This window comes from Prionailurus bengalensis, chromosome B1 (assembly GCF_016509475.1).
Source record: "Prionailurus bengalensis isolate Pbe53 chromosome B1, Fcat_Pben_1.1_paternal_pri, whole genome shotgun sequence".
Lineage (NCBI taxonomy): Eukaryota > Metazoa > Chordata > Mammalia > Carnivora > Felidae > Prionailurus > Prionailurus bengalensis.
The window spans coordinates 16,535,112-16,548,021 of NC_057344.1; the positions used below are offsets into that span (position 1 = coordinate 16,535,112).

General features: G+C 38.6%; 1 protein-coding gene across 47 annotated transcripts in view; it reads right to left on the bottom strand.

The window, feature by feature from the left end:
* Positions 1-12,910, bottom strand: part of SORBS2 (sorbin and SH3 domain containing 2) — a 355,465-nt gene that overhangs the window by 108,548 nt on the left and 234,007 nt on the right. The gene's annotated exons all lie outside the window — the stretch shown is intronic.

Genomic DNA, 12,910 nt, shown 5'->3' on the forward strand with positions numbered 1-12,910 from the left:
AGCAAGCTAGTCAAAATTGGTAACAGATTTTTCCTGAAGACTATACTGGTTAGAAGTCAATCACTTGGTAAATAATTTTCTTTCTGGAGTTTTCCAAAGCCTCAAAGTCTGTAAATCACTCTCTTCTTTAATTATAAAAGAATGCTGACTTCTTTTCACCTTACATGGTCATGTGATTTTATTTATTTATAAATATTTAATTTAAATATATTCCTCTAGTGTCCTACCTTCATTGGATCTTTAACTTTTATATTGAGGATGCTTATAGGTTACATCTAAATACTTAAAAATGAATGCCTTTTTTCTCTAAAACAAAGTCATTTGTTCAAAAGTACTAGAAAAATTCCACTGGTTTCTATTATGTAAATCTAAAGCCAAATGGGTTCCCAATGAAAAAAAAAAGCAGATTTCTAATGGGGATCTGATGAGTCAGGCACATTATCAAAGAGACAAGTGAGGAATTAATAGAATATAGGAACACGTGTTACAGGTGAACTGAGTAGTGTTGGAAGGATAGGTTACGGAGTCAGGCAGACCTAGATGCAAAATCCAATTCTACCTATTTCCAGTCATCTAAACAATTTATACGAATGTCGTGATCTTCTTCTACAATAGCAACAGCAGCAGGATCAAGCCTATCCCCGTCCCCTCTGCAGTAAACCATCCCCAAATTGGCATCATTCTCGTTCCCCGATATTTCAGGTACTTTGAGGCATACCTTTTATCTTGGACTGAGTCTTGACAAAATGATCTAGACTTCCCTGAAAGTATATAGGACATTATTTTATTGCTTTAAATTGAAGTCAGATGGGGTGCCTGGTGGCTCGGTTGGTTAAGCATCCAACTCTTCATTTTGGCTCAAGCCACGATCTCAGGGTTCGTGAGATTGAACCCCGAGTTGGGCCTCAATGCTGTCAGCGTGGAGCCTGATTGGCATTCTCTCTCTCTCTCTCTCTCTCTCTGCCCCTCCCCTGCTCACCCTCATTCATGTGCATGCATGCATGCATGCACTCTCTCTCTCTCTCTCTCTCAAATAAACATTAAATCATGAGTACCTATGGTTTATTATTAACTACAGAAATAGTTAAATCAAACACTTGTTTCCTAGCCCAGCTAAGTTATTGCTCGTGAACCTAAGGGAAAGTGACACTTAAAGGTTGTAACAATTAGCTTTTTATAAATCCTTTTTCCATTACCTTTGGCAGCTTATAGCCCAAGGGTGACAGTGAGAGGAAAGAGATGTCCATAACATGTCACACAAAAAATTGTGTGACAAATTACAGTGATAACATCCTGATGACAGCCATTTCTGTTTACTTCCGTGAGTGAAAGTGTCTCCCCTTCATTCCACCATTATACAGACTACCATAAATTTTTATTTTCAGCAGCAAGTCTTTGATCTTTTAAAAGAATCATTTGTTTCTTTTCTAATTTGGAAGAAGGAAAACTGTCTGTATTTGTGGATAACATATTATATATAGAAAACCCTAAAAATTCCACCAAATTCCACCAAATATTAGAACTAATAAACAAATTCAGTAAGGTTTCAGGATTCAAAACCAATATGGAAAACCAGTGTATTTCCATACACTAATAATGAAACATCAGAAAGAAAAATTAAGAAAACAATCACATTTATAATTGCATTAAAAGAAAAACTACGTAGGAATAAATGTAACGAAGGGAGTGAAAAATCCGTGCACTGAAAACTATAAGACATCGATTAAAGAAATGGAAGAACACGCAAGTAAATGGGAAGATACACTATACTCCAGATTGGAAAGAATTAATATTGTTAAAATGTCCGTGCTACCTAAGGCAATCTACAGGCTCTATGTAATCTTTATCAGAATTCCAATCACATTTTTCACAGAAATGGAACAAAAAAATCCCAAAATTTGTGTGGAACCCCCAAAGACCCCAAAACAGTCTTGAGAAAGAAGAAACAAAGTGGGTGTCATCGTACTTCCTGATTTCCAGCCGTAATCAAACCGGTATCGTGTTAGCATAAAAAAAGACACATAGATCAATGACACAGAATAGAGAAGTTAGGAATAAGCCCATTTATATGTGGTTAATTAATTTGACAAAGGAGCCGAGAAACTCAATGGGGAAAGGATAATGTCTTCAATAAATGGTTTGAGAAAACTGGAAAGCTAAGTGCAAAGGAATGAAACTAGACCCCTCTCTCACACCATACACAAAAATTAACTCAAAATTGATTAAAGACTTGAAGGTAAGACCCGAAACCATAACAATCCTAGAAGAAAATAGGGTGTAAGCTACTTGACATTGGACTTGGTGATGAGTTTTTGGATTTGACAATAAAAACAAGGCAATAAAAGCAAAAATAAACAAGTGGAAGTACATCAAACTAAAAACTTCTGCCCAATGGGGTGCCCGGCTGGCTCAGTTGGAAGAGCATGAAACTTTTGATCTTGGGTTGTGAATGTGAACCCCATGTTGGGTGTAGAGATTACTTAAAAAATAAATAAACGTTTTACAAAAGTAAAAATAAAAACTTCTACGCGGCAAAGGAAACCAACAAAAGGAAAAGGCAGCCTATAGAATGGGAGAAAATATTTGAAAATTATGTGCCTGATAGGGGATTAATATCCGAAATATGTAAAGAACTCATACAACTCAACTGCAAAACAAACAGAGCCCCCCAAACCAAACAAAAACAACAACAACATTTGATTAAAAAGTGAGCAGAGGAAATGAATAGACATTTTCCCAAAGAAGACAAACACATGGCTAACAAGTACACGTAAAAGTTCTCAATATCACTAATCATCGGGAAAATGTAGTTCAAAACCAAGACCTAACTCCTCCTGCTTGTTAGAGTGACTGTCATCGGGAAGACAAGAGCTATCAAGTACTGGTGAGGAAGCTGAGAAAAGCGTACCCTCGGGCACTGTTGGTGGGAATGAACTGGTGCAACCACTATGGAGAACAGTATGAAGCTTCCTCAAAAAATTAAAAATAGGCCTACCATAAGATCCAGCAATCCCTCTTGGGGTATGTATCCAAAGAAAATGAAAATAGGGGGGCGCCTGGGTGGCGCAGTCGGTTAAGCGTCCGACTTCAGCCAGGTCACGATCTCGCGGTTCGGGAGTTCGAGCCCCGCGTCAGGCTCTGGGCTGATGGCTCAGAGCCTGGAGCCTGTTTCCGGTTCTGTGTTTCCCTCTCTCTCTGCCCCTCCCCCGTTCATGCTCTGTCTCTCTCTGTCCCAAAAATAAATAAACGTTGAAAAAAAAATTAAAAAAAAAAAAAAGAAAATGAAAATAGGATATTGGAGAGGTATCTGCACTCCCATATCTATTTCAGTGTTATTCACAACAGCCAAGATACGGAAACAGCCTAAGCATCCATCAACTGATGAATGGGTAAAGAAGATGTGATATGTATACACACACGCGCGCGCGCGCACACACACACACAATGGAATATTACTGAGCCATGAGAAAGAAGAAAATCCTGCCACTTGAGGCAACATGGATGGCTCTGAGGGCGTTACGCTAAGTGAAATAAGACAGAGAAAGACAAGTGTTGCATGGTATAATTTATATGTGGAACCTATAAAAAAAAATTGAACTCATAGAAACAGAGAGTGTAAAATAGTTTCCAGGGGCTGGAGGATGGGGAAGATAAGAAGTTGGTAAAAGTTATAAGACGGATAGGATCTGAGGATATTATGTAAAACACGGTGTCTCTAATTGATAACACTGTATTGTATACTTAAAATTTGCTAAGACAGTAGAGCCTAAATGTTCTCACCAAAAATAAAAGGGTGTGTGTGTGTGTGTGTGTGTGTGTACATATGTGAGGTGATGGCTATGTTAACTAGATGGCAGGAATCCCTTCACAATGTATAAATATATCAAATTACCATGATTGTACACTTTAAGCGTCTTAGAATTTTATATGTCAATTATACATACCTCCAATAAAGTTGAAATGAAAAAAAAAAGCTAATAAACACTTTTGTGCCATGTAAAAGAAATAAAGTAATAAAAGAACTGTTGAAAAAAACTATGAGCTTCGCTAAATAAGTTTCCTCCTACTTTCAATTTTCAGAACTTCCATCTTAATTTTTATACATTGATATCACAAAATGATCTGATATAAAGAAAACTCTAATCTAGTTTTGCATGTTTCATACTTAGAATTTAATGGATGTGAACATTAAATGCTGTGGTAGGAGAAGAGAAGTATCATTTTATGTGTGTTTTATTTTTTAAATCCCAGCTTTGGAAAAGGATCTTAGATCAGTCTACTCATTTTTGAGATTAGACATTTTATTTATTTTTATTATTTTTTTTAATGTTTATTTATTTTTGAGACAGAGAGAGACAGAGCACGAGTGGGGGAGGGGCAGAGAGAGAGGGAGACACAGAATCAGAAACAGGCTCCAGGCTCTGAGCCATCAGCCCAGAGCCCAACGCGGGGCTCGAACTCACGAACCGTGAGATCGTGACCTGAGCTGAAGTCGGACGCTCAATCGACTGAGCCACCCAGGCGCCCCCCTTTTTTTTTTTTTAATGTTTATTTATTTTTGAGACAGAGCACGAATGGGGGAGGGGCAGAGAGAGGGAGACACAGGAGATTAGACATTTTAGGTAAGGAAAAATGACTGCTCCAAGGTCAAATACCCTCAAAAGTACTCAGATGTGGCTTCGCTCCCCTGACTATAAGGAAAGACCATGCATCTCCCTTTAAGGTGTCTTGAAATGTCAGCTGAAATCAAGATAATTCCCCTGGATACATTACAATGAATTACAACGCATAACGTTAAACATAGTGCTTAAGTGCCCAATCATATGTGGCAGGGTTTAAAGGAAAGAATGAAATATCAGAAGGCTAAACTGGTTGATGAATAAAAAAGGGCTTTTGACAGAAGGCTATCTACTTATTTTTCTAATACTAATATGCAAATAGTGGCTGTTTATGACAAGGATTCCTTCCTCCCAACTCCCGTAGTCGAAATGGAAACCTTTGTTTAGCTAAAGCCCAGACCAATAGCTATAGATGGCTGTATTTTCAGAAAACCTCGCAATCTGAAGTTAATAAGTATGTTTATTCGAATGTATTTCCATGGCAATGTTATTTTATGAAGTGACTACCGTTAAATAATCCTGCTTATTGTTAATTGACTGTGAAGGAAAGTTACGTGTTTCTTCTGATTGAACACACGGGGTTCCGGAAACACCGGAAATAATGCTTCTATAGCTTAGCGATGTCAAAGTACACTTCGACCGTATTATTGAGAGTACACTGCCAGTATTATTATAAACCTGTGTTTGTATGAGTCTCAGATATCAAATGGTGAAACTCTATTTGCTATGTGAAATTTGGGGAAAAAATCTTGGGGGGTGGTGGCAGAAATTTGCTTCAATTATTTTTTTTTAATGTTTATTTTTGAGAGAGACAGAGTGTGAGCGGGGAAGGGGCAGAGAGAGAGGAAGGCACAGAATCCGAAGCAGGCTCCAGGCTCCGAGCCCTCAGCACAGAGCCCGACGCGGGGCTCGACACCGTGGACAGGGAGATGACCACCTGAGAGGAAGTCAGAGGCTTAACCAACTGAGCCACCCAGGTGCCCCTTCAATTTGTTCTTTAAAAACCCATGGAAGATAATAATGGGCCAATGGAGAAAATGCGGGAAAGCTTGCGTTTATTAAAATTCGACATTTCTGGAATTTTTTTCAACAGTGGAGAGTTTGTGACATTATTCATTTGGATCTAGTGAAAATAGGTAATAACGATAGTTATCTTTTATTGTGAAGATTATTTACTTTTGATAAATTAGTGTATAATCATCATCATCATCATCATCATCATTTTCATATTGCTATTCATTGGCGCACAAGAATGGCTTGCTAGATTTTGGCAAGAAATTTGGCAAACTTCTTCATGACATCTCTGTGGTCCTGCAGTTTGGCTAAACCACGTCACTTTATCTGAAGTAAGTCTAGGGGCTTTACCAGACTATGAACTAAGAGCAACATAGTTGTTGGAAAATATAATTAAATTGACATATAAGGGAATAGTGGTTATTGTATAAATCAAGAAGGATGTGTTCCACTTTTACAGCTGTGTTAGGGCCTCGTTACCCCGATTTAAAAATGCCCTCTTCTTGTGTTTGTCCATGAACTAGCCTGTCATGGATGTGAACGTGTAAGCAGACTTTGGAGGCTCTCACTGACTGCTGAAGGGAGGCTAGATGAGGCCACTGAGTGATTTGGTAGAAACAACATAATGAGCTACCAGGTGAGTGTTAGCAGCAGTAAGAAAAATTATTGGCATATCCATTGTTTTCGTCGTTGTTGCCATTTTTGTTTCTTTCATCTCAGGGAAATCATCTCAGTGGCTTTCAGGGTTAATGCTCTCAAATAATCCACATTTATGCTTTGCATTGACGGGCAGACAGATGCCTAACAGTTCCAACTAGAAGTTTTGGTATTCCCTTAAGATGTACCTGAATTTAAGAAACATGATATCCAAATTGCTGGGTTTTTAACAATCTGGTTTATAACTCCCATTGGAAAGAAAGTAAATGAGCCCATGCTAAAACTAAAAGCTTTACGATTTCTGAATTATACAGCAAAACAGGGGTTGGTATCTATTGCCCTTTTGTTCAGCAAAATGCCCACCCAAATGACGTCACTTCTAGTTCTTACCCAACTCCCATGTCCCCAGCATTCTTCCTTTTTTATACCTAATATAGTCCTTCATACCCTGCCACTATTTAAAGCTAAAACTTGCACTCAATCTACCTAAAATAGGCAAAGAAAACAAAATACAAATTTATACTTAAATTATACATTGGAGAACGCTGAAACTTATTTGAACTAAGATTTTGTCATTTTATAATATCCTTACTTATTTGACATGGTGGCTAAATCCCAAAATGGTTGGAATGTTCTTTAAGATGTTTGTTGGGTATATTTCAACATATGTGGTTAAACCTTATTCGATCTACTCTTTATCAGTCTTCTGTCCACCCCCCCCCCACCCCTCCCAGCCCCTTTATCTATGGAAACAAGTGCTCCACTTTTTTCCATCTGCCCTGGATCTCCACTGCTCTTTGAAAAGCAGAAAAGATTTCATCTTGAGTTCCCAACGGCATGAGGACATAAGCTGTTGCAGGGCAGGCTGGTTTCACCCCGAGGTGAAGCAATGGCATGGAGTCTTGAATGTAAAGACCCAGGCTGGGCTTTCTGTTCACACGGACTGCACTGTTCTACTTCAGATCCACAGGTGGAGGCTGTGTCTGTGTGGACATCCCCATACAAAAATCTGATACTCACTGACTTCAGTATCATTTCTTCTTTTTTAATGGGGAGCAAATGCACTGCCTCATTTCTGTTGCAGCGTTTGGTAATGGAAATCTAGAAACTGAGTTGTGACCTTGTGCCATGATACCGATTCATCAAATGTATTTGAGGAGAGGGATCACTTTTCTATAGTACATAGAAAATTTCTAATGTGAACTCATTATTGTTTGCATGTTGGCTGAGTTCCTGTGTCGGAGTTAAGGATAAGAAAATGTAGGTCATCATATTGCAATATATAAATCTATAAATCTATTATACACCTTAAACTTATACAATGTTGTAAGTCAGTTATATGTCGATTTTTAAAAAAAATAGCTCCTATGGGGAGGGAACAAAAACAAGAGATAGGCTCAAAGTTAGTAACTTTCTTGTAGGAGTGGCAACTTCAGAAATATACATATACACTCATCAACAGCTGGTAAGCGGCAGAATCAGGATTCAACAACCCAGATTTTAGGGAACTTTCAGGTACTTGCTTTTAACATTCCATTATATTCTAAAGTGAGTATCAATATTAAGTCTTATGTGTGAATGTGTGCTTGGGCAAACCACCACACTCCTTTGAGCCTGAGCTTTTTTGTTTATAAAACGAAAGACTTGTTTTAAAATTCGAAAGCACATAAGGTCCTTTTATGATCTGAAATTTTCCTAAATCCAAGAAGCGTATATTTGGTTGACAAATATTTATTGAGCTTTCACATACAAACCAATATTCTTATCAACAAGATTATATATGATACTAAGCAGAATCTAACTGGAAGTCAATATATTTAAAAACTTTTTTTTAATGTTTATTTTTTGAGAGAGACAGAGTATGAGTGGGGGAGGGGCAGAGAGAGAAGGAGACACAGAATCTGAAGCAGGCTCCAGGCTCTGAGCTGTCAGCATAGAGCCAGATGTGGGGCTCGAACCCACGGACCACGAGATCATGACCTAAGCAGAAGTCAGCCGCTCAACTGACTAAGCCACCCCGACGCCCCAGAGGTCAATATTTTAATGACTCATTTATATATTAAAATTCAGAAGGAGACTTTTAAAGAACCGTATTTCTTTTTTCTTTTTATTTATTTATTTTGAGAGAGAGAGAGAGAGAGAGAGAGTACATGAGCAGGGGAGGACAGAGAGTGAGAGAGAGAGAGAATCCCAAGGAGGCTCTGCACTGTCAGTGCAGAGCCTGATGTGGGACTCAGACTTACGAACTGTGAGATTATGACCTGAGTGGAAATCAGAGTCAGGTGCTCAACCGAATGAGCCACCCAGGTGTCCCAAAGATCTGTGTTTCTAATAGCATCAGGATGAGATGGACACGTATTAATCCAAGTCAAAGCCATTATCCAAATCTGTCTCCCTCTTAGCTACCTAGGTTACTTAACTCCAGAAACAAGATCTATGGGATTCCCTCTCTATAACATTATCGTCTTCCCTATTAACTCAAAAACCCTTCAACTGAGATGATCAATTTTAGGATTTCATCTTGCCTAAAATCACATCCATTTTATAAACCGATACCAAAACGATTTGCCTAAAAGTAAACTTCAGTCAATAAATTATCATCACCTTTGTAAAGTCTTTTCTCATCATGGGTGGTGTGGTGTTGGTAGAGACATTGGGGGGGGGTGGCAAGATTCATTGATCATTTTGTTTTCTATTAGCGTTTGTGGGCGAGAAATCCTTCAAAGCAGAGAAGTGGTGAATGCAGGTTCACATTGCAAATGTTAACATTCTTTTGCATGTCTCGTATTTCAAAGAGTTGTCTATTGACCTTTGAAGAGACAAAAGGCTGAGAGATCTTAAGCACGTTGTGTTCCAAACCAATAATTTCATTACATTTTCCTTCTGGCTCAATCAGTCACATCATCACTTGCTAAATTGCCATAGCATGGGAGGTACTGTGACATTTGAAGTTACTTTTCACGTGGATGATTACTGCTCCAGGCTTTGCTTACTGTTGAAAAAGTTAGGTATCAGGCCCACAAACAAATTGCCAAAGTCTTATGAGCCACAAAAATTTTGGTCAGCCTGCTCCCCTTTTCAGAAGTTTTGGAATTAGAATGTTTACCTGATATGATTTAATATGCTTGGCTATTTGTAAAACTATGTGATGAATGTATCATTAATTTGGAGTGATTGAGAAAGACCATCTGAATTAGGGAGAAGGGTGAATTGTGGAATGGTTGTGAAGAAACAATTTATTTTCCTTTAAAAATATAGATTAACTCTAGGTCCAGGAAATAATGTCCAGACTGGGTCGTTTAGGGTCCTATTTTAATGAACGCATAAGAATGATTTGTACACACAATGTCAATTCACATGTAGTAAGTGTTTCAAAAAAGTTTCAAAAAAGCCTAAGGATTTATGCTCGCATTTTGTTTAAGATCCTAGCTTTTAGGGGCACTTGGGTGGCTCCGTTGATCAAGCGTCCGACTTTTGGTTTTGGCTCAGGTGGTGATCTCATGGTTTGTGAGTTCGAGCCCTGCATCAGGCTCTGCACTGACAGTGTGGAGTCTGCTTGGGATTCTCTATCTCTCCCTCTCTCTCTGCCCCTCCTGTACTCTCTCTCAAAATAAATACACTTTGAAAAAAGAACCTAGCTTTAATATCGCAAAAGGTAAATGACAGCCTAGACCCTCATCCAATTATCACAATTTCCAAATTGTACGTTTAAGATACAGTTCAAATATACTTTATATTTATTCCCCACTTCATACTGGGTTCACGATATTCTCCCCTCTCCAAACCTCATCCCATTTTCCATCATTCCCTATCTCAAGCAATGGCACTAACTATTCTTTATTTAATTCGTTAATCCATTAATCAAAAAATTGGAAGCCAGTCACTGTATAACTAGAACTTAGTGTTTACTCGTGTCATTTCTTTCTCCCTTAACTCTCTGTGTTTTGAGAAGTAAAACAAGAGACATTCAGCTCTAGAAAGGACAAAATACGTCTAAGCCCCTCGGTTCGTTTGGCCAAGAGATTTACGTGTGAGATGATAAGCATTTTTAGTTTTTTGGATTTTATACAGGCCAAATCCAGGCTAAGCACAGTGACAGTTTAATACCCAGAGTAGGGGAGATGGGAGCACATGACCAGCTAATGGTGATATAGAGACTAATATTATGGCTTCATGTCCCCATGGCAGCAGTGAACCCGAAATGGATGATCTTCCAGTAGTAAATATGTAGGGGCAGATAAAAGTGGGAGAAAGAGTAACACACACACACACACACACACACACACACACAGTCTGTTTTCCCTGCCCAATTCTCACAGGCCACTTGTTTCCAGATACTTCGATCCTCTTGGTTCAGTGTATGACTACTTCAAAGACGGCGAATGTTTAAGCTTCAAAGAAATAACCATATCACTTTTGGTCAGATTTCTTACCTAGCGAGACAAAGACTATTCTTGTCTGAGCAAAAACTCTTTAGGAACACATGCAATGAGATGAATAACTGTAATACAGGACATATTCATTACTCAGGTACTTAAAGTTTAGTATTGCATATTCCATAAGCAGACACTAATCGTGGGGGCTTTTCTTAGCTTCTTCTCTGCCATCCCTTCCACCCCTAATGATATCTGGGCGGTAGAATTTGCTCGGTAAATATACATACAATGAAGGTATCCTCACTTGTGGCCATGAAGGAATGATTGCCATTATAAAGCAGTTTGTCAGGGAGAGAGACCGTGCAAAGAAGCTTGACAATTGCCCTCAATTGCCCATTACAGTCCCTGCCTTCATTTTTACTAGATTATCTATGACCTTTCTAAGTTTTTCTTATCTGCATGTAATGGTGCCTCTTCTGGAATATGTCACTTCACGACTCTTTGAATGATTTAGAGGTATCAGGCTAACAAATCCACACTCATTCCTGAAAATCACTGGCAAATGTCGAGGTCGGTGGAGCCCGTTTTGGTGGCTGGCAGGATGGTTTTGTTTGAAATGTGAAATGTATTTAAGAAGGTTTTTGGAATCCCGGAGTATCGATACTAGTAATGAATGTGCTATGCTTGCCACACTGATTTAACCAATACCAAATCACCAGTTTATATCATGCATTTTAAACAAACGTGTCTTCACTGTCTGCACCCTAAACAGTCACATGACCTGTCATTTTGTTTTTCCAAGAGAAGAAGACTAATAACATTATTTATTTTAGAAAAATCCTCAGAACATATGGTGTTTATATCTATCTTACTACTGCTTTTCCCAGCCAAAATGGATCAACACATACGAACAATCCCTCACCTGTGTTATCTTTTAATTATTTGTAATATAACATCCCTGGGATTGATTCTAACAATGGACAATGATTGTCGTTACTTTGGGGGGGCGTGTCTCAAGGATACATAACTGGATAAATTGTGATTCTTGGTTCATGACAAAGCCTTATCATAGGTCCATGTGTCTCTTCTCTCTCTTCCTCCCTTCCCCCTGAATACCTACACACCTGCCGTCTAAAGCAAGAGATAGACTTGGATAGGAACCTGCATCTAACCAGATGGTCTGGGCCACTGTTTCCTCTTTCATTTCCCCATACCTCAAGTAGCGGTCATTCTGAATTCCATGTGGGTCATTCTCTTGCTTTCCTTTTTATGAGTTTCCTTGAACGTATGCATCCTCTCTTTATTTTAGTTGTTTTTATCTTTATAATGATGTCATCATGCTGGATATAATTGTATTGCTAAAATTCATCTTTATTGTTGCCTGTTCCTATAGTGTGCTCATTGTGCCTCCTGTATAATATTCTATTGTGTGAATATACCAGTTTGCATATTGACTTTCTTGTTCAGGACATTTGGGTTGCTGCTAGATTTTGCTGTTTTGCTATTCTGAATAGTGCTGCTATGAATATTTATGTACATGTTTCTTATTGCTTTGCTTATTAATTGCTTGCCAGAGAACTTACATGGTAATAATAGCTTTTAAGTGCTTTCTGTGTGCCAGGAACTATTCTAAGTGTATTTACATATATATTAATTCACTTGAGGCTCACAACAGCCAGATGAGGAAAATACTGTTGTTATTTTACTGATTTAAAAAAAAAATGAAAACTCAGAGAAGTTAAGAAACTTGCACAAGATCACACAGCAATTAAGTAGCAGAGTCAAGCTTGGGAATCCAGGCGGTTTGGCTTCAGAATTTATGTTCTTTTTTTTTTTTTTTTTAATTTTTTTTTTTCAACGCTTATTTATTTTTTTGGGACAGAGAGAGACAGAGCATGAACGGGGGAGGGGCAGAGAGAGAGGGAGACACAGAATCGGAAGCAGGCTCCAGGCTCTGAGCCGTCAGCCTAGAGCCTGATGCGGGGCTCGAACTCACCGACCGCGAGATCGTGACCTGGCTGAAGTCGGACGCTTAACCGACTGCGCCACCCAGGCGCCCCCCAGAATTTATGTTCTTAAACACTGCACTAGAATGTCTTTCTTAGATCTAAGAATCTGAAGGATTACAGCAGTTTATAAATATGTAACTTAGGTATTGACCAAAATTTCAGTCCAGGACCACTATAATTTGGATCCATCAATGTGTAGCATAACCTGTAATGAGCAATACTGAAAATTCTCGTG